The 20,061-nt window shown below is 35.7% G+C and overlaps 1 long non-coding RNA gene across 1 annotated transcript in view; it reads right to left on the reverse strand.

Annotated features, from left to right (window-relative positions):
• Positions 1-3,231: 3,231 nt before the first annotated feature.
• Positions 3,232-20,061, reverse strand: part of LOC138692587 (uncharacterized) — a 339,097-nt gene continuing 322,267 nt past the window's right edge. The window contains exon 3 of the long non-coding RNA XR_011330084.1: positions 3,232-3,282. This is a non-coding gene — a long non-coding RNA (uncharacterized lncRNA). The remainder of the gene's footprint in view (positions 3,283-20,061) is intronic.

The following is a 20,061-nucleotide window of genomic DNA, read 5'->3' on the forward strand; positions in this document are numbered from 1 at the left end:
AATGCTCACGACTAACAAATTAATACACTTATTAAAAACTGAAACAAAATATAAATAAGAGAAAGAAAAAATAGAAATTGAAATAAGGTGTGGAAGTAGCTTCAAATTAACTAACAACAATATTCTGTAAAATATGATAACAAATAATTCTGTATCTAGAGAAATTCATATTGAAAATATCAACATTCGGATGAGGATGTAATTTATTGTATAACTGTAATATTTGGAAAACTGGGGAATTTTTGTGGGATTCAGTATTTGTCTTGGTATGTAAAATAAATTTCGAAATTTTGTTTTAAGCTCAGGGGCATATAATGTTATATAATAAAATAAACCAACACAGTCCAACTTATTGTTAATAATTTTATAAAGAAAGTTTAAAGATTGACAATTTCGTCTAATTTACAAACTAGTAAAATGGAAATATTGAAGCATTGTAGCATAACTCTCATAAGTAGGATAATCATTATAAAGTCTGTAATATAACCATTTTAGAAATTTCTAGTAACATAATATATCTGTTAGTAACTGGGTTCCAGATAACAGCAGCGTACTCTGATTTAGATCGAACAATGGAATTCTAAAAATTATCATAGTTTTGACTTTAAATTTACAAGAATTTCTCATAACAAAACCTAAACTTTTATAGGACAAATTTATAATATTATTAATATGACGTTGAAATATAAAATTACTCCTAAATAATATACCTAAATCTTTATGTTTATTTTCTGTTGGTAAAACTTTTGCCTCTATTTTATATGAAAATTTAATTGTATTTTTCAATCTAGAAAAGGTCATATGTATACTTACTTACTTACTTACAAATGGCTTTTAAGGAACCCGAAGGTTCATTGCAGCCCTCACATAAGCCCGCCATCGGTCCCTATCCTGTGCAAGATTAAGCCAGTCTCTATCATCATACCCCACCTCCCTCAAATCCATTTTAATATTATCCTCCCATCTACGTCTCGGCCTCCCTAAAGGTCTTTTTCCCTCCGGTCTCCCAACTAAAACTCTATATGCATTTCTGGATTCGCCCATACGTGCTACATGCCCTGCCCATCTCAAACGTCTGGATTTCAAGTTCCTAATTATGTCAGGTGAAGAATACAATGCGTGCAGTTCTGTGTTGTGTAACTTTCTCCATTCTCCTGTAACTTCATCCCGCTTAGCCCCAAATATTTTCCTAAGCACCTTATTCTCAAACACCCTTAACCTATGTTCCTCTCATGTATACACTTATTAATATTAAATAACAATTTATTATTAATACTCCAAATATGTAAGTTTGTAATATCTGTTTGAAGTAGCTTATCATTCATACATGTATTGGATAAGTTTTCAGATTCAGCAGCACTTCCTTATTGATAAAACTCGATAAATTTGAAAAGTCCACCTACATCATCACCTAGCCATCCATACTACATCCTATGCATTGTTTATTTATTATATTTATTTATTTATTATAGGTCTAATATAAAAAATGAAAACCTCAGTGCAAAAAATCGATCAACTCCAATTTTTTTTCAAAATCGACATTTAGTATGCACTGCATAGATAAATACAGCCTTTCCGAAAAAGAATGACAACATTTTGTGCTTTGATAACTTTTAATTGTATTCAGCTAGGAAGTTAACTTTGTTACAAATATTCTTACACGGTAAGTAAGTTAAGCTTCTATATGGGCACCATTTGTAGCGCGGTACACATCTAAACGATATTCTGTTTCTGTCCACGTTCGCTGGAGCATGTCCGGTGTGGCGGTAGCAACATGCACTATTCTTTCACACAAATGGTTTAAATCACGAACGTTCACAACATAAACTTTTTTTAGTAGGTTATTTTACGACGCTTTATCAACATCTTAGGTTATTTAGCGTCTGAATGAGATGAAGATGATAATGCCGGTGAAATGAATCCGGGGTCCAGCACCGAAAGTTACCCAGCATTTGTTCATATTGGGTTGAGGGAAAACCCCGGAAAAAAACTTCAACCAGGTAACTTGCCCCGATCGGGAATCGAACCCGGGCCACCTGGTTTCGCGGCCAGACGCGCTGATCGTTACTCCACAGATGTGGACCACAACATAAATGATGTTCTCGATATGACCCCAGAAAAAAAAATCCAGCGTGGTGATATTTGGGTTCGGGGTGCTGCAGCTTCTTGATTTCCCACAAACCGATGAACATGACGGCCAGGTTGTTTTTCAACAGTGACCGTCTTTGTTCCGATTTCTAAATGGTTTATTCACGTTGAGGACACATCCTCTCTCATTTTATGTTCTATACATTTCGCAACAATTCAGTTCCTTTGTTATGTTACGAAGAGTAGTCTATTATTAAATTACCATAGAAATAAATATTATATTAAATTATTTTTCCAAATATATAGAAAAATGAAACAATATAATATTCGCCCAGAATAACATTACTGAAATCGTTTACATTAAGTTTTAAACAAGTATTCTAAAACTTCAAACAAGTGATAAGAAATATATGACGAAAGGATTTTATTTGTGCTGCAAAATCTTTCTCATCTTCATTTTGAACTAAATGCGGTTTTACACAAAATGTTTTAATTCCCTATCCGGGAGATACTATGTTTTTATTAGGCTAACAATAAATCGATTGAAGAAGAATATGATTCAATTTTGATTACCGTATTATATCTGTTAGCCTATTTGGTATAGGAGAAGAGCTAATAATTACATGAGAATGTAAGTACAAATTTAGCAATGTCAAATAATTCTAGGAAAAATTAAGGAAATCATATTACAATTATTTACAAATTAGGTAGCGCTGTCCTACGGTAATATGTGTCTGTAGAAGTGAACCAGGGCTTCGTCCACGAAAGAATACATCGCTAGAACTGACGTTACCGAAATTCCATTTCTGAATTGTCAGAAACAAGAGAATGCGGGGGAAAGAAAAAAACACAGCTAAAATTCCACTACAAACTATCTGATTCAAGTGATCTGGTATCATCATAATATGTATATTACACAAAATAAAATGAAGATAGAATAACAAAAGAAGTTCAATTCAGACAAGAAACAAAACAAAATGTGAACATCTACAATAACCATAACAAACCGAAGAAAGCAGATAAATTACACATATTTCTTTAATGCATTGTCTGACAATGAAAAAAGTCAGAGAAATATGAAGAAATGGTTAATATTATGACTATTTTGTCTACACCACTTACATTGTAATATGAGACTACATACCTTCCATAATGAACGGCAGTTTCCTCAAAGACAGTTGTCCTCTTCGAGCCCTGAAAGGGAATAATAGTGTTATTATGAAATGCAATGTAGGAAATAACTAAATTGGTCTTAGTTCGAACTTCAGCATGAATATAAGATGGCGATTATTTTGCGTTGACTTAATGGTAATATTCTCTATATATGTGTTCGTTTCATTTTTAACAGCTGTCGCTATGATCATGTCTCCGAGTATTTCTTTCAATTATCTTGGCTTCGTTTACGGGAGAGACGTTCAGTTTATTCACTCTGTTTGCTGTATCAGATTTTAAATAATTCCACACCTAGTTACCTGTTCCTCGCTTCACACTTTTAGCATCCCACCACAACCGTGATACGCGTTCACAGCATAACCTTGTTCTATCAATTCCATTCCATCAAACATCTCTCTACTCTGCTTCCTTCACAATACACACAGCTCGTTCCTGGAATTCCTTGTCACAGGAAATCAGGAGCAGTCGGAGTCTAAAATCTTTTAAGTACACTCTACTTAGAAATGTTTTTATTGAACAGAACTAGACTCTTGCGGAAGCTTCTAAATAGTCTTAAATGACTAAGTTATTATTTTTTTCTCCTCTCTCTTCTTCCTTTTTTATTATCTTGATATATTACTTAATCATTTGTATTTGTATGCCATTTAGTACGACTTTGCTAATCAACATTTTATGTCTCGTAAACCACATGTATTCTCGCATTAGTATATTAACTGTATAATATATCTCAAGTGAATTAATCGTCGAATTTATCTCGAGCATTTTAGGTTTTATAAATTGTGTTTGTGTGTGTGTATGTGTGTGTGTGTATTCCCCTTATGTTATGTAACTGATTTTGATTATGTGTAATTTTCTACTTTATTTTATATATTATGTAACCGAACTTGACTATTTGCAATTTTATATTATGTAACTGTTCTTGACTATTTGTAATTTTCTACTATATTTAATGTAATTTCTAAGGTATTTTCTTTTGTGTTGTTTTGTAATCTAATTTTGTATTTCATGTATATTATTGAAACCTGGTTGAGTGGAAGAGAAGCCCTCATGGCCTTAACTCTGCCAGGCAAAATAAAACTACTACTACTACTACTGCTGCTGCTGCTACTGATACATTTTTTTTAGAAGGGACCCAAGGTCTGCACCTCAGCTGAGGCTTATTGTGGTGACCCGCTTATTGTGGGATGATTGTTGAAGTCCTTAGGACCGCATTCCTGTGATTCACTGCTTGGTACCATCTTATCGATTCAGCTACAGCATTCAGGTCTGACGGAGTCCGCGCGAACAAGAATGCCCCTCCTTCCCCCTGTTGATATTCTGCAGCCTGCTCAGATCGATAGTATCTTTTCGCAAGTCACGTACTACGTCCTGCTGCATCCTACATTGACCTGAAGATCGTATTGCCGTATGCCATGGTTCCATCTGTCAATTTTGCTACATGGCTCCCAGATCCGAAGACTTTGAAAGCCTCCGTCCCCTGGGATTTATGCAGCTCCCTAATACAGATTTCATCAGTGTGTAAATCACGGTACTATGACACGACGTCTTCTTTATCCCACCAGACGCATAACATCAACTTCTGTGGATGGACGCTAACTTTTTTTACGAGTTTGTGTTGAAACGACAGAATCATTTTCTTGCAGTGCTTTCTCCGATGGCATTCTCCCCGTACACAGCACAAATGTTTCGAGCCGCCTACGCTGTCTTTGCCCCTCTATTAAACTCAAACAGAAGAAAATATCGGAAGTGTTCGTTTTTTTTATAGTCCATCTTCTTTAGCCCACAAATAGCATAAACGTTCTTCAAATTCGCAAAATTCAAGACGTAAGTTCTAAATAATTGATTAAATGGCGTAAGACTCGTATTAATTGTGTAAGCATGTGCGGCTTACAGCTGTTTCGGTGCTTCTTCACACCATCCTCAGAGCCTACTAGATCTCGGCGTCATCTCGAACTTCGCTGCCTGTTGTGTGGGTGCGTTCGAGTGTTGAAAAGTGTTGAAATGTGGTGTCAAATAGTGTGTGTGTTCTGAAATTGATCTGTGTGTTGAGAATTTGATCAGGGTGTGTTTTAGTGTGTCTGTATATTTCATATTGTTCTAGTGTGTTGAGTTTTTGGGTTGTATGTGTAGGATTTCCATGTCTGTATTTATGTTATTGTATGTGTGGTTAGCATTGGTTATGTGTTCGACATATGTAGATGTATTGTGTCCTCTGATTATTGCTTTAATGTGTTCTTGGTATCGAGTTTGGAATGATCTGCTTGTCTGTCCAATGTAGAAACTGTCGCAACTATTGCATGTGAGTTTGTATACGCCTGTGTGGTTGTATTTATTTGTTTGTGTTGTTTGTGTGTTGAGATGTCTTTGTAGTGTGTTTTCTGTTCTGTATGCTATGTTGTATTTCTGTTTTCTGAATGAGGATGCGATCTTGTGTGTGTTTTTGTTTTCGTATGTTAGTGTGATGTATTTCTTTTGTTCTTGTGTTTGTGTTGTGTTTTGTGTTTTTGTGTTTGTTCAGTTTTTGTTTTGTCTTCCTAATGATGTTGTCTATTATGTTTGGGTTGTATCCGTTTTCTTGTGCTATGTATTTGATTGTGTTCACTTCTTCATTGTAGTGTTGTTGACTCATGGGTATGTTGAGTAATCTGTGTACCATTGTCCTGAATGCAGCATGTTTGTGTTGTGTGGGGTGATTAGATGTGTTGTGTATGTGTGTGGTGGTGGTGGTTGGTTTTTCTGTATATTTTGAAGGTGTGTTTGTTGTCAACTTTTGTTATGGTGATGTCTAGGAAATTTATGGAGTTATTGTTTTCGAGTTCCAGTGTGTATTGGAGTTTTGGGTGTATTTTGTTTATGTATTGGTGTAGTTCGTGTATTTGTCGTTTGTTTCCTTTGTATAGTATGAGTATGTCGTCTACGTATCTGTGCCAGTATATTATGTTGTCTGAATATTTGTTGTGTTTATTGTTGAGTATGTATGTTTGTTCTATGTTGTGTAAAAATATCTCTGCTAGTATGCTAGATATGGGTGACCCCATTGGCAATTCTTCTGTTTCGGTGTAGTATTTGTTGTTGTGTGTGAAATAATTTTACTTTGTAGGTTCTATTCACAAAGCATAGCACTCCAAATAACAAATAATAAATGACAGACGATAAGCAATTTCCTAACAACGCAGTGACGAACAAAAACGCAACGAATTTATCCATCAACCTAATATTTATGTATTTTCAGATTTAAAAACTAAAATATATTTCGCTATGAATTTATTAAAGATCATTAATTCACTATCTAAATATTTACTGAGTATAACATGTTATGGGCCTAAATTGAAGACCTCCCCGGAATAAGAATGTAATCAACAAAACTGTAATTCGTGTTTCAGGAAAAAGGAAAGTAATTTCAGGGGCATATTTCATCAGATCTATATTTACTATCTATCACAATAATTTGACTAAACAAAGATAGACCCTATAAGTTTATTCATCCATTCAACGCAGTAATTTATTGTTATAAATAAATGCTTTAGAAATACTTTTTCTACCTAGGGTACGCCACAGAGGACTTCCTTTTCACTGCCTTCTTTATGGTGGAGTAAATTCGTAGCTCACGAACTCTGAACATCATTTCTACATTAACGACTTGGTGTCAAACTCAGAAACCTCACACTTTTCCATATGGCACTACACGAACCAGTCTCTTCGGATTAAATTTTGTATCGGTATTATAATCTATCATACTAACGACGAAGAAAATAATTCCCACAATTAAACGCGTCATTAAAATTAATAGATATTACATACAACATCTGATTGTAGCATTTGATAAATGCTCGGGGTTAAAGCCCCGGGTTTCGATTCAAGGAGTCTCGGGTCACAGGTGTATTATAAATACCTCACAAGGCATCCAACAACTGGTTTGTCGCTCGAGCTCTGCACACCTGTCCCAGCATTCGTGAGATGTTTATTGCTCTATAAATCACGACCACTCAATGTTCACCTGACGTTTCCACCCCCAGTCACCCCTGCAACCTGTCACGTTCCTTTCACATTCGTCTACGTCTGTAAACTACCCCAACTTAACCCTTCCTCATGTCATTGTTTTGCTGTGGAGGGATTAGACACAGCGTTCGGAATTCGGTCCGACGTGGATTAAACACATCCAGCCTGCTTAACCTTCGCGCTGGCTGCGTAATCGAATTTCATAAATCGAGACAACAAAATCTCACAGGACAGACAGACATTATCATACAGCAGATGGAAGAAACGATTCATCAGCTGCTAACATAGAAATTTATTAGGAAACGACAAAGTTAGGATATTCAGTGATTATTTCACACATGTAGAAAGTTACCAACAGAAGGTCTAAGACAGGCCTGCAGAACTCGTAAGTAGTGGAAACTCCACTTCTATTGGGGATGATCGACTTCCGCGTAAAGTTATTTACCTTCTCTGGACGTCAAAGGTCCATCAGTGGCGGCATGTAATTTAAAAAAAAAGGATTGTAATAAATTCATTGTTTTTATAATGCGTTATCTCGTTTCAAGGTTTACAATTATGCTAGATTTCCTGTCGGTAGTTTCTTTGATATTCTTTGCACCTAACCTGTTTTAGATTTTCGAAAACTTTTCTCTTATCAACACCTACGGAAACATAATTTATAGTATTTAAGTAATGAACCTTGAAAGTCACTTTTAATTTCAATTCAATATGAACACAACGAGTGACGTCCTTAATTTTACAATATAGCCTATAAATAAATAATCAATATACAGTTCGTAATAATGAACTTACCCGAAAGTTTGTGCATGCCATAATTCTTAATATGGACTTTGTTGAAATGTGATTTAATATTGAAATGACAACTAGAAATAAATTGGATGGAACACAGTAAACAAGCAATTCTTTCGTCTTCAACAACAAAACCATCATATTCCCATTTCCTTTGGAAGTAGTATTCCTTCACGGGTTTAGATTTTGCCATGTTCCAGTTCTCTTTAAACTGCAGTACGCGTATTATTTGTTTGTTTGTTCGTTTGTTTACTTATTTACTTATTTTCTTATTTACTTACTTATTTAGGCCTACTTATTTACTTAATTATTTATTTATTTACTTATATCTATTTATTTATTTGGCTGGCTGGAGTGCGTTACAATGTTGAATGACAGCATTGACATCCGGTCATATAGCTATCACTCACTTATCAACGTAGGCTACAATTTATTTATTGTCCTATTACTAGTAAAACCAGTTAAGACCAGTAATACAAGTTTTGTAAAAACAGAAATTAAAAACTTTATTAATGCACAAAAAATCATAATAAATTCTTCAAATAAAGGAATTGGTTTGTTGCCTGCAAGCACCATTTCGGACTTATTTCATTTTAGTAAAATACAGAGCACGGAAAGACAAGTCGGGGACTGTACTTAACTTATTTTACACAAAAAGTGGACTTAATCTTCTTTACTAGTAATAGGACGATATATAAGACCTTCTTACATTATATGCACACAAACATTTTAAAATTTATTTTACATGTCTTTTAATTTATTTATTTCCCTCATTCATTTTCTCTTACTTTCTAAAGGTATGTTCCTAAGGATTTTATTATCTGTTCATTTGTAATTCTTGATAGCGTATTGTATACCTGCCGCCGCGATAAATGGTAATGCAGCCGAGCGTAACTAGAACGTCATGACCGCGCTGGTAGAAAGGGTGGGTGGGGTAAGAAAGGGAGTAAAGCAGTCGCTTTCAGGAGCTACAGTTCTGGAGGTCTGGTCTAAGAACACGTTGAAAAAAATCCGAAATATAACTTAGGCCTATCGTTCTGAAAAGGAACTTTTCAATGTTACATTCATTCGGATTCGGAATGGATTCCGAAAAGGAAGATCATGTTGTTATAGCTATTTTAGTATGAAGATTTTAATAGAAAATCATAGAGAGTTTAATCTCGAAAAACACTTAGCATTTATTATTTTCGTAAAAGCATTCGATAAAATTAATAGAAATAAACTTTTAGAGATGTTATTCCTTGATAATGTACAAACTCAAATAATTTTCTCCATTTATAATTTATATCAACACAATGAAATTGCCATAAGAACTGAACGCGGAACTACTAGCTGGATTTCAATAAACCAAGGTGTTAGACAGGGGTGCGGTCTTTCTTCTCTTCTATTTACCATAATGAACCATATTTTATACATTTGAAGGCAAAGTCATCATGTCCCAATTCAAATTAATCGAAACACGTTTCTGGATACAATACTGTTTGCCGACGATCAGATTCTTATCGCTAAAACAGAAGATGATCTACAAAAAGCCGTTTATAATCTACAAATAATCGCTTCAGATTTCAATATGGAAATCTGAACAGAGGAAACAAAAATCATGGAATTATAGGACAAGATCCAATTCCAAGTAAAATTAAGATAATTAACATTAGAGGAGAAAACTTCGCTCCGGCGCCGGGGATCAAACCCGGTTCCTTGGTTCTACGTACCAAGCGCTCTAACCATTGACCTACGCCGAAGTCCAATAAACAGCACCGGATCGAACTCCCCTCCTCCAGTGTTTTTCCCTTTGCGGCCTGACTCCAAGTTGGGCATGTATGTTGATTTTTTTATATTAAATCAACTGCCATTATACAAGGAGCGCACTCAGTTGAGTAACTTGGTGGCCGGGATTCTACGTACAGTGATATTCGATGGAAAAAACACTGGAGGAGGGGAGTTCGATCCGATGCTGTGGATTGGACTTCGGCGTAGCTCAATGGTGAGAGCACTTGATACGTAGAACCAAGGACCCGGGTTCGATCCTGGGCGCCGGAGCGAATTTTTCTCCTCTAATATTAATTGTTGCCATAACAGATTTATTCTGTAGGACCAAAAAATAATAATCTTTACGTAAAATCAAGAAAGATAATAAACTAATTGAACTTGTCAATTCATTTAACTATTTAAGTCATAATTTATCTTATATTACTGATAAAGATATTTTATTTCTTATTTCAGTAGGTTATTTTACGACGCTTTATCAACATCTTAGGTTATTTAGCGTCTGAATGAGATGAAGGTGATAATGCCGGTGAAATGAGTCCGGAGTCCGGCACCGAAAGTTACGCAGCATTTGCTCATATTGGGTTGAGGGAAATCCCCGGAAAAACCTCAACCAGGTAACTTGCCCCGACCGGGAATCGAACCCGAGCCACTTGGCTTCGCGGCCAGACGCGATAACCGTTATTCCACAGGTGTGAACTGATGAAGAAACGCCAAGCAATAAGAGGCCTATCTAAATTTATCAAAATTACTGGAGTAATCAACACCGTCTCAAAACCCTCCCAAGTTCAAAAACATAGCTGGACCAGTTCTGACTTACGGCAGTGAGGCAAGAATAACAGCGCCCGCAAAGCCGAAAACCCGCACGACAATGCTGTATACGTCGCGCCGTTGACGTAAAGACTGCTTGTGAGTGTTTCGAGACGTCGAGATTGATCACTCCCGAAGTCCCGAACTTCAAGCAGCCTTGAATCGCACAATGTTTACACCTCACTGAACTTTTATCTACATTGACAACTGTTATATATGTATAAACAATCAAGTAGCCTATTTGAAACATCATCTCTACCTTTCAGTGTATAATAAACCGTTCACCCATCTTCATTTAATTATTAGGCCCTTATTAAAAGACTAGGCATTTTCTTTTCATATGTTTGAGATCAAGTGTGCAATCTCAAGTGAAAAAGTACTATAGTTATGTTTTATGTTTCTTAGAAATATAAATTTATTTGAGAATTGTTTTTTTTTTTATATTTATATAACCATAGATAATATCATAATATAATAGAACCAGAATATTTTGATAACTCAGATACTGTTCTGTTTTGTCTTTTTGTCTCATTTAAAATTTATAATGTTATTTATTTCAATTCGATTAATTAAAATGTGTCTCAATGAAACGTACAGCAGAGTTCGTATACGTCAGTTTCTGCCATATGCGTTTCCAATTCACTGCGGGCTAAAGCAGGGAGATGCACTATCACCTTTACTTTTTAACTTTGCTCTAGAGTATGCCATTAGGACAGTCCAGGATAACAGAGAGGGTTTGAATTTGAACGGGTTACATCAGCTGCTTGTCTATGCGGGTGACGTGGATATGTTAGGAGAAAATCCACAAACGATTAGGGAAAACACGGGAATTTTACTGGAAGCAAGTAAAGAGATAGATTTGGAAGTAAATCCCGAAAAGACAAACTGTATGATTATGTCTCGTGACGAGAATATTGTACTAAATGGAAATATAAAAATTGGAAATTTATCTTTTGAAGAGGTGGAGAAGTTCAAATATCTCGGAGCAACAGTAACAAATATAAATGATACTCGGGAGGAAATTAAACGCAGAACAAATATGGGAAATGCCTGTTATTATTCGGTTGAGAAGCTTTTATCATCTAGTCTGCTGTCAAAAAATCTGAAAGTTAGAATTTATAAAACAGTTATATTACCGGTTGATCTTTATGGTTGTGAAACTTGAACTCTCACTTTGAGAGAGGAACATAGGTTAAGGGTGTTTGAGGATAAGGTGCTTAGGAAAATATTTGGGGCTAAGAGGGATGACGTTACAAGAGAATGGAGAAAGTTACACAACACAGAACTGCACGTATTGTATTATTCACCTGACATAATTAGGATCATTAAATCCAGACGTTTGAGATGGGCAGGGCATGTAGCACGTATGGGCGAATCCAGAAATGCATATAGAGTGTTAGTTGGGAGATCGGAGGGAAAAAGACCTTTAGGGAGGCCGAGATGTAGATGGGAAGATAATATTAAAATGGATTTGAGGGAGGTGGGATATGATGATAGAGAATGGATTAATCTCGCTCAGGATAGGGACCAATGGCGGGCTTATGTGAGAGCGGCAATGAACCTCTTAAAAGCCAGTAAGTAAGTTTGCAGGGAGTCCTTCAGTTTTTATCTTGGAGAGGAAGCAAAAACAAGCAAAATTATTTTATAGTTTTTGTTTGAAATATCTCAAAGAATAACCCCCTGAAATTAGTGACATTACTTACGGTTCACTTTGTATAGGACGCATAAAGTGCCAAAGTGGATGAACTTACGTCAGTTACGTCATTGAAAAACCAGCCCAGCAGTGAAGATGTTGTGACATTTAAAGGTGTCCGTAAAAATAAATGATCGTGAATAGTTTGGGAGCACCTCGCCTAATAAAGTGTTTATTTTAAGCAGTGCGTAATACTTACACTGTAATAAGGAAGTATGTGTCATTTAACGAGGCCATTTTTATAACCTTATTCGGAATAGCCCACTTGTAATAAAAGTATCGTTTCTTTCCGTTCGTTTCAATTTGTATCAGACCGAAGCCCGTTCTAAACAAGCCGACACGTCTACAGATGATGTTTTTCGTTGACTTTAGTTTGATAAGCATGAAATTTCCATCAACTCTGTGTCCAGGCAATTATACCACCGGATTACAAGAAGAATTCAGAGCGTTTGAAGCCTATGGTACTAACAAAGACAACTTATTAGCCTATAAAAAAAGGTGAAGCGAATGAAATTTTTTTAAGTAATAATAAATTACGCGTGATAGAAGTGGTGACATCATATCCCGAATTTGTAACGCTACATTTACGAAATTGAGATATTAAGCTCTTGTATTAAGAGCAAGAAGGAAATAAATTTAAATCAATTTAGTATTCTAATAGGAGAAAAAAAACTAATTTTAATTGTGGGGCGCTGGTTCGAAATGGAACGCGTTATTAGCCGCCATGCTGTCATATCAGACAGCCTGAGTGCTTGGAACTTATTATTAATTAGAAGGCAGCTTTCAGAGCTCGTGTTCGCTGCTTCCGGACTTGTCCGGTTGACAACCTGCCTCACATACGACGGCCAGACAATTCATTTCGGTCGCTGCATTGTAATACACACGCCTGAATGTGAAGCACACGATCGATGCTCGTTTTGTTATAGTGTCACACGTACTTCGCAGAAAATTCTTAATGTCACAGACAACAGCGGGACATTTCAACGCGAAATGGAAATTGTACATTGCACATAATGACTGAAGTGCGTCTGTCTTTCGATATTGCTTTATTCTGTTGTGGTTACTTGTCCTGATCAATCACCCTGTGATGGCAGAGCGACAATTTGCCTACCTATCTATACAGAGATCATGAAGTGTCAAAAAAACTCCGTGAAGTACGACTCACACGATCAGTAAGGCTGAAAGTAGTCCACCACTGTGGAGTAATGGTTAGCGGGCCCGGGTTCAAATCCTGGTTGGGACAAGTTACCTGTTTCGGGTTTTTTCCGAGGCTTTCCCTCAACCAATTGAAGCAGAATTGCTGAGTAACTTTCGGCATTGGATCTCGGACTAATTTCGCCATCATTAATTCACACATCATCATCATCATCATCATCATCATCATCATCATCATCATCATCATCATCATCATTCATACAATAGCCCGGGTTAAGTTCAACGGTGCGGCGTCTGTACTTGTACAAGAGCGCAGCCGTTGGGCTACCAATCATTCACAGAATAGGAGTGGTAAGCATAATAAGTCTGCAGTGTAAGCCTTCGGTCTCTCCTACGTACAAGCCCATTATATACTATATACTATAATTGTAATTTTATTGTTCATATTATAGTTGTAATCCCCTGGTAGAGGGGCAGAGAAGGCCTGACGGCCTTATCTCTACCAGATGAAATAAATAAATACTAAAAATACAAGAAAAAAAGGCTGAAAGTATAAATACTGTACTCCATATCCACAATTCAAATGCTTCCAGTTGCTTCTCTTCCCTTCGTAGTAATACCCATGTTTCTGCTCATATAATGCCACGATCCACACAAAGCACTGCTTACATGATATTCCAATATTTGAAGCTGTCCACTTGTTCTACTGCCTCATTTTAAATTTGCATTCTTTATTTTTCTTCCCATAACCTTGGCCTTCGTCTTATTTGCATTTATATTCATCTCCTACTGTTCAAAGATATTCTTTAGCTACCGTATCACATCTCTCATTACCGTCTCCTCTTTTGCTAACAACGGCACATCAACAAATCTTATGGCCTTTATTCTTCTTCCTCCTACTATCACTCATTTAAAAAATGTTCGTACTTCGTTTATAATAAAAAATTAATAATACATTTTATGAATTAATAAGTTAATAATTATGAAACTGCATTAATGAGAACACTTTTGACTAAGTCTATCAGTTCTGGTGATCTGTAGCATATAATAACAAGATACATCCTCATGTGTTACGGTATTAACGGAAGATGGTGGCCCGATTAACGTTCCTGTCCGTTAACACGGTGTCAAAGACGAATATTTTGGACCCTCACGATCACTATCGTCGTAAGTAACCACGCCCAAACTGCGACCTATCGAGGCATTCTTCAAGATGAATTCGATACGGGAGCCCTTGGCAAGCATTCTGTTATTCCATTACCAATTAGCTAAAATTTATTCCAGTCTCCACGGAAAGAATTAAGTGCGTATGACATAAAGATGTGTATAATAAAATGATTGTATCTTGAAGTATGTGGGGGGAGTCCCCCTAGAAATACGTGGGTGAGTGGCGAAGACAGACGCCTGAGAAGTGCATGATGTGTGTGGATGGCTGGGTAGATACGTTAACGGTGGGGAGGGCGCAGATGTGAATATGGGACAAACAGTATGTGGAACAATGGACAGTTTTCACTACGAATGTACCGGATCAGAGCTGATTCCAGACAGGAAAGTAAATATCCATCAGGACTGAATGCTTCCATTTTCTTCAGTCTCCATCCGTGTTGTTTCCTCTATACTTGTCATTAGAGAAGAAGTCCTTCCTCCTTTCATACAGGGACATCATTTTATTTTTACTAACATTTCTAATATTAACCTGGCTATACCTTTGGATCAACGATTAAGAACCGGAAACACCGTTTGCTACCCCCTTCCACGACTGGAGTTAGATGACACTGGCGTAAAATACAAATAAATCACTTTACTAGGTATAGGAGGGAAGAAAAGTAGTTCATCCATTTATGTAAACTACGAAATATCGCGATTTTCAGTTTGATAATTTTCATTAGGTTTTTGTTTAATCAAAATACAGTACAGTATTAACAATGAGTGTTTTTACTCACGAACTGAGCTTTCCATGCGGACGTATTCATTATGCAGTGTATATTACACTGTCTACAACTCTTTAACGTACACTATAGAGAATGAAGTTAAATTGAAAAATAATCATAATATTTATATTTAAACAAATTTTTGAAAATGGTGGCCGTTCATTTCGATATAGGCTTCAGTTCTAATGTGTGTATTATCGCACTATAGATTATTGTACCTAATTCCAATTACCAAGTTCGTACTTCGTATCAGTAACTCATGTTGAAATAATTCTGTACCTACTCTATAAAAGAGACCTTACGTACTGTAAATTCAATCTTCACTTCTGCCCGATCCGAAAAGATAAAATTACTCAGACATGCTATCTACTGTCCGTCCAAGTGGTTACGTCGCAGCGTCATAGAAAGGGAGAAATCACGTGACATTTAATTACTTAACAAGGCCCTTTTATTAAAGTTATTTTAAACAATTGTATGGGTATAATATTACGTAGACGTCCAATTCCTAACAGAAATTAATGTTCTCAGAAAAGAGCTAAGACAGCCCAGCCACTAGCATTTACAGAGAGGCGAATAGAAGCAGGTGGGGGAAACCGGGATGCGACGTAAGCAAATGGAAAATGATTCAATATTGAAAGCTCTTTCGTTACTGGAAAACGCGAACATATTTTTGGAACGTACTATTTACTATGACCGTAAGGCTACTATGGTGGTCTTGGATCTGAGTGGAGCACGGTTGAACTTCATTAGTAGAAGGGGTGGGAGTGAAGTACATTAAAAAACTCAAGTACAATAAAAATTGAAGTAAAAATAAAATGATGTCCCTGTATTTACAGCCTCTACCAAAGGTTTAAGGACTCCTATCCATAAGTGATGTCCTTATACTTATGTGAAAACCCCTTATGTATATACAGAGAACAAATGCCTCTAAAAAGTGAAGTTTTACTGCAAACCCAATTTCTCTGTCTTCCAAACTGTGGATTATGTAGAGTATTTCAAAAGTCAGTTCAAACATTAAACCGCTAGAAATATTATAATATTTGAGATAGCGAAAAAACAAATACATCACAGTGTTGGACAAACAACGGGGTTTACAAAACATTGAGAAGATGTCCGCCGTTCTCTTGTTCAACGTACAGTATTCTGTCTGCGATACAATGCACAGCATTTCGCAGATAATATCTTGGAATATTGGCAATTTCTAGCGAGATGGCATCTTTCAGTTGCAGTAGGGTTGTTGGATGTGTCAGGAAAACTCGTTCTTTAAGGTAACTCCACAAGCAAAAGTCGGCCGGATTGAAATCTGGAGATCGCGGAGTGAAATAACCATACGGATTGAAAGGGACGGTAGGATACACTTAAAGCAATAGAAAACCTATATTACGTTTTGTGATTAAATGCACGGTTAATTAGAAAATGAAGTTTGAAGTTTCAGCAGTCTGGCAACATCGCCGCTAACACAAACTTCTGTAATACAGATGTAAGAGGTCAACGAATTCGGTCTGTTTTGTGCTAGGTGAGCTGTTGTCTGGCTACGACGTTGCAATACACTCGCATCCCGCAGTGGCTTGAATTTAGTTTTTTCTTTTATTATTTACACGAAAACCGTCCACGATATTTATATACGGCAGAGATTAGTTTTCCTATCAATATGGGCAAAAATCATGATCCTACTCGCAATAGTTACAGAATAAGAGGGTCTTAAACATTTGTGGAAAAACATTTTTTCTGAAAAAAAAAACATGAACTATCCATCAATATGATATCACAGTTTTTTTTTGTTACATACAACATGAAATGTGCAAGGCTCTTTCACTTTCACTCTGTATATACATTTTCTTCCTCAATATTTCCAATAAATTTCATTTATTTATTTATTTATTTATTTATTTATTTATTTATTTATTTATTTATTTATTTATTTATTTATTTATTTACTTATTTATTTATTTATTTATTTATTTATTTATTTATTTATTTATTTATTTATTTATTTATTTATAACAGGACAAAGCCCCAATTACAATAGACAGTATAGATATTTGTTTAAAATATAGAATTGCAGATAATACAAAAAAAGAGATAAAACAGATACAAATGCAAGGTATGAGTACAAGTGTAAATACAAATTAAAAATGAAAAATGAAAAAAGAAAATACGACAAATACAGACTACCTAAATAAAAGACACAGATATAGATATAAATGAAAAATACAAAATAAAAATAAAAGAAAAATAGATAAGTATAGATATCATAGCCAAAAAATAACAGAGAGGGTTTGGAATTGAACGGGTTACATCAGCTTCTTGTCTATGCGGATGACGTGAATATGTTAGGAGAAAATCCACAAACGATTAGGGAAAACGCGGAAATTCTACTTGAAGTAAGTAAAGGGGTAGGGTTGAAAGTAAATCCTGAAAAGACTAAGTATATTATTATGTCTCGTGATCAGAATATTGTACGAAATGGAACTATAAAAGTTGGAGATTTATCCTTCGAAGATGTGGAAAAATTCAAATACCTTGGAGCAACAGTAACAAATAGAAATGACACTCGGAAGAAAATTAAACGCAGAATAAATATGGGAAATGCCTGTTGTTATTCGGTTGAGAACCTTTTGTCATCTAGTCTGCTGTCAAAAAATCTTAAAGTTAGAATTTATAAAACAATTATATTACCGGTTGTTCTGTATGGCTGTGAAACTTGGACTCTCACTTTGAGAGAGAAATAGAGATTGAGGGTTTTTGAGAATAACTTTCTTAGGAAAATATTTGGGGCTAAGAGGGATGAAGTTACAGGGGAATGGAGAAAGTTACACAACGCAGAGCTGCACGCATTGTATGCTTCACCTGACATAATTAGGAACATTAAATCCAGACGTTTGAGATGGGCAGGGCATGTAGCACGTATGGGCGAATCCAGAAACGCATATAGAGTGTTAGTTGGGAGGCCAGAGGGGGAAAAGGCCTTTGGGGAGGCCGAGACGTAGATGGTAAGATAATAATAAAATGTATTTGAGGGAGTTGGGATATGATGGTAGAGACTGGATTAATCTTACTCAGGATAGGGACCAATGGCGGGCTTATGTGAGGGCGGCAATGAACCTCCGGGTTCCTTAGAAGCCAGTAAGTAAGTAATCATAGAGAAAAATGTAAAAGTAGCTATAATTAACAAATTACAGAGTAACAAATAGCCTAGATAGCAATATTATTTAAAATCAACTACCTTCAGTATGTTAATAAAAAAATGTTTATATTTCATGTAAGAAATGCTGAAATCTAGATCCCATGTTTTACATATTTCATTGAAATTTGAACACATTTTTAACACTGCTGAATTTTTGTGCGCTGAAGTATTTTGTTTTTTTTTTTTAATATTACAATTGATGATTTCTTCAATGTGACGTTCTAGCATTAAGCTGGATTTGTGATAATATTTCGCTATTATCCAGTAGACCGTTGAATATTTTACACAATAAAAGTTGCTCAGCAAGTGATCTACGACTTCCAAGATACATTAAATTAAATTCAGCAAGTAGATTGTAACAATCAATACACAAAGAGCAACTCGATGGGCGACACACAATGATTTTTCTAAATATGTTTTCTTAAGAATTGAGTGTAGCCTTTATCTTTTTAATCGTATGCAGTAAGACGAGTTTTGCAGATCTGGAATGTAATAAAAGTTTCATGGCCGCAGATGTGAAACAAAGACTCTACTGATCAACTTAATTTGCTTTCTTGTAACAGATAAGTACATAAATGCTTAGAATTAATTAACGCATAACTGCATAAAAGAGTTTGAATGTCTGGATTCCTGTGTACATATGTAACAGTTTAAAAATATAAGGTATATCTCAGTAAGGTTTAAAGATATGTAGATTGTAGATGCATACACATAGTGCGATGTTACTTGGGTGCAGTGGCGGCTCCTGCGTATTTCTTGAGGGGAGGAAAGAAGTTAACAGCACGAAATGACACCTTCTTGACTGAAATATGTTACAAATTAGCCAACATTCATACATGTAAGATCAGGTAGTGCTGGGGTTGGCCTTTCCTTCTGTATAGCAATAATCTGTTCTTGTAAACTGAGTTTCCTAAATTTTCCAAGATATATTATGTTTTCACTTCCATTCATTGTTGAATAATTGCAGAAATTAACAATTACAAGGAAATTCACAAATTCGCAGCATTTTTCGAGCACACTACAGCATCACACGTGTTGGAAGAGATTATAGCTACTAACTCGTAATCGGAACCGTTTTTCGGAAATGGGAATGGGAAATAATATTTGGAAAGCGAGAACACTGCACCCACCCATGTGGTCTGTGTTGCCACATGTACATTTTACAAGTTCAGTATCACATGCTTATGAAGAATGTCAGTTCTTGTAAAGTCATACTATCATTATTGTTCAAAGCTACCGGTGGCCGATTAGTTTTTTATGTTAAAAATTATGCAGTTTGGAGTACCTTCTTTCAATTTCAAATATATTTGTACAAAACTGACAACTTGGCTGTTACCCTGTCTAGTAGACAATGAATGAAAGTGAATTTCAGGGGCCAAAAAGATCTGCGATACTAACGTAGAACTACTTTCTCTTTGTTTTATATAAACCCGACTTTAACTTTAAAATATTCTTGAAAGTTTCAAACC

The sequence above is a fragment of the Periplaneta americana genome, chromosome 17 (assembly GCF_040183065.1).
Source record: "Periplaneta americana isolate PAMFEO1 chromosome 17, P.americana_PAMFEO1_priV1, whole genome shotgun sequence".
NCBI classification, from domain to species: domain Eukaryota; kingdom Metazoa; phylum Arthropoda; class Insecta; order Blattodea; family Blattidae; genus Periplaneta; species Periplaneta americana.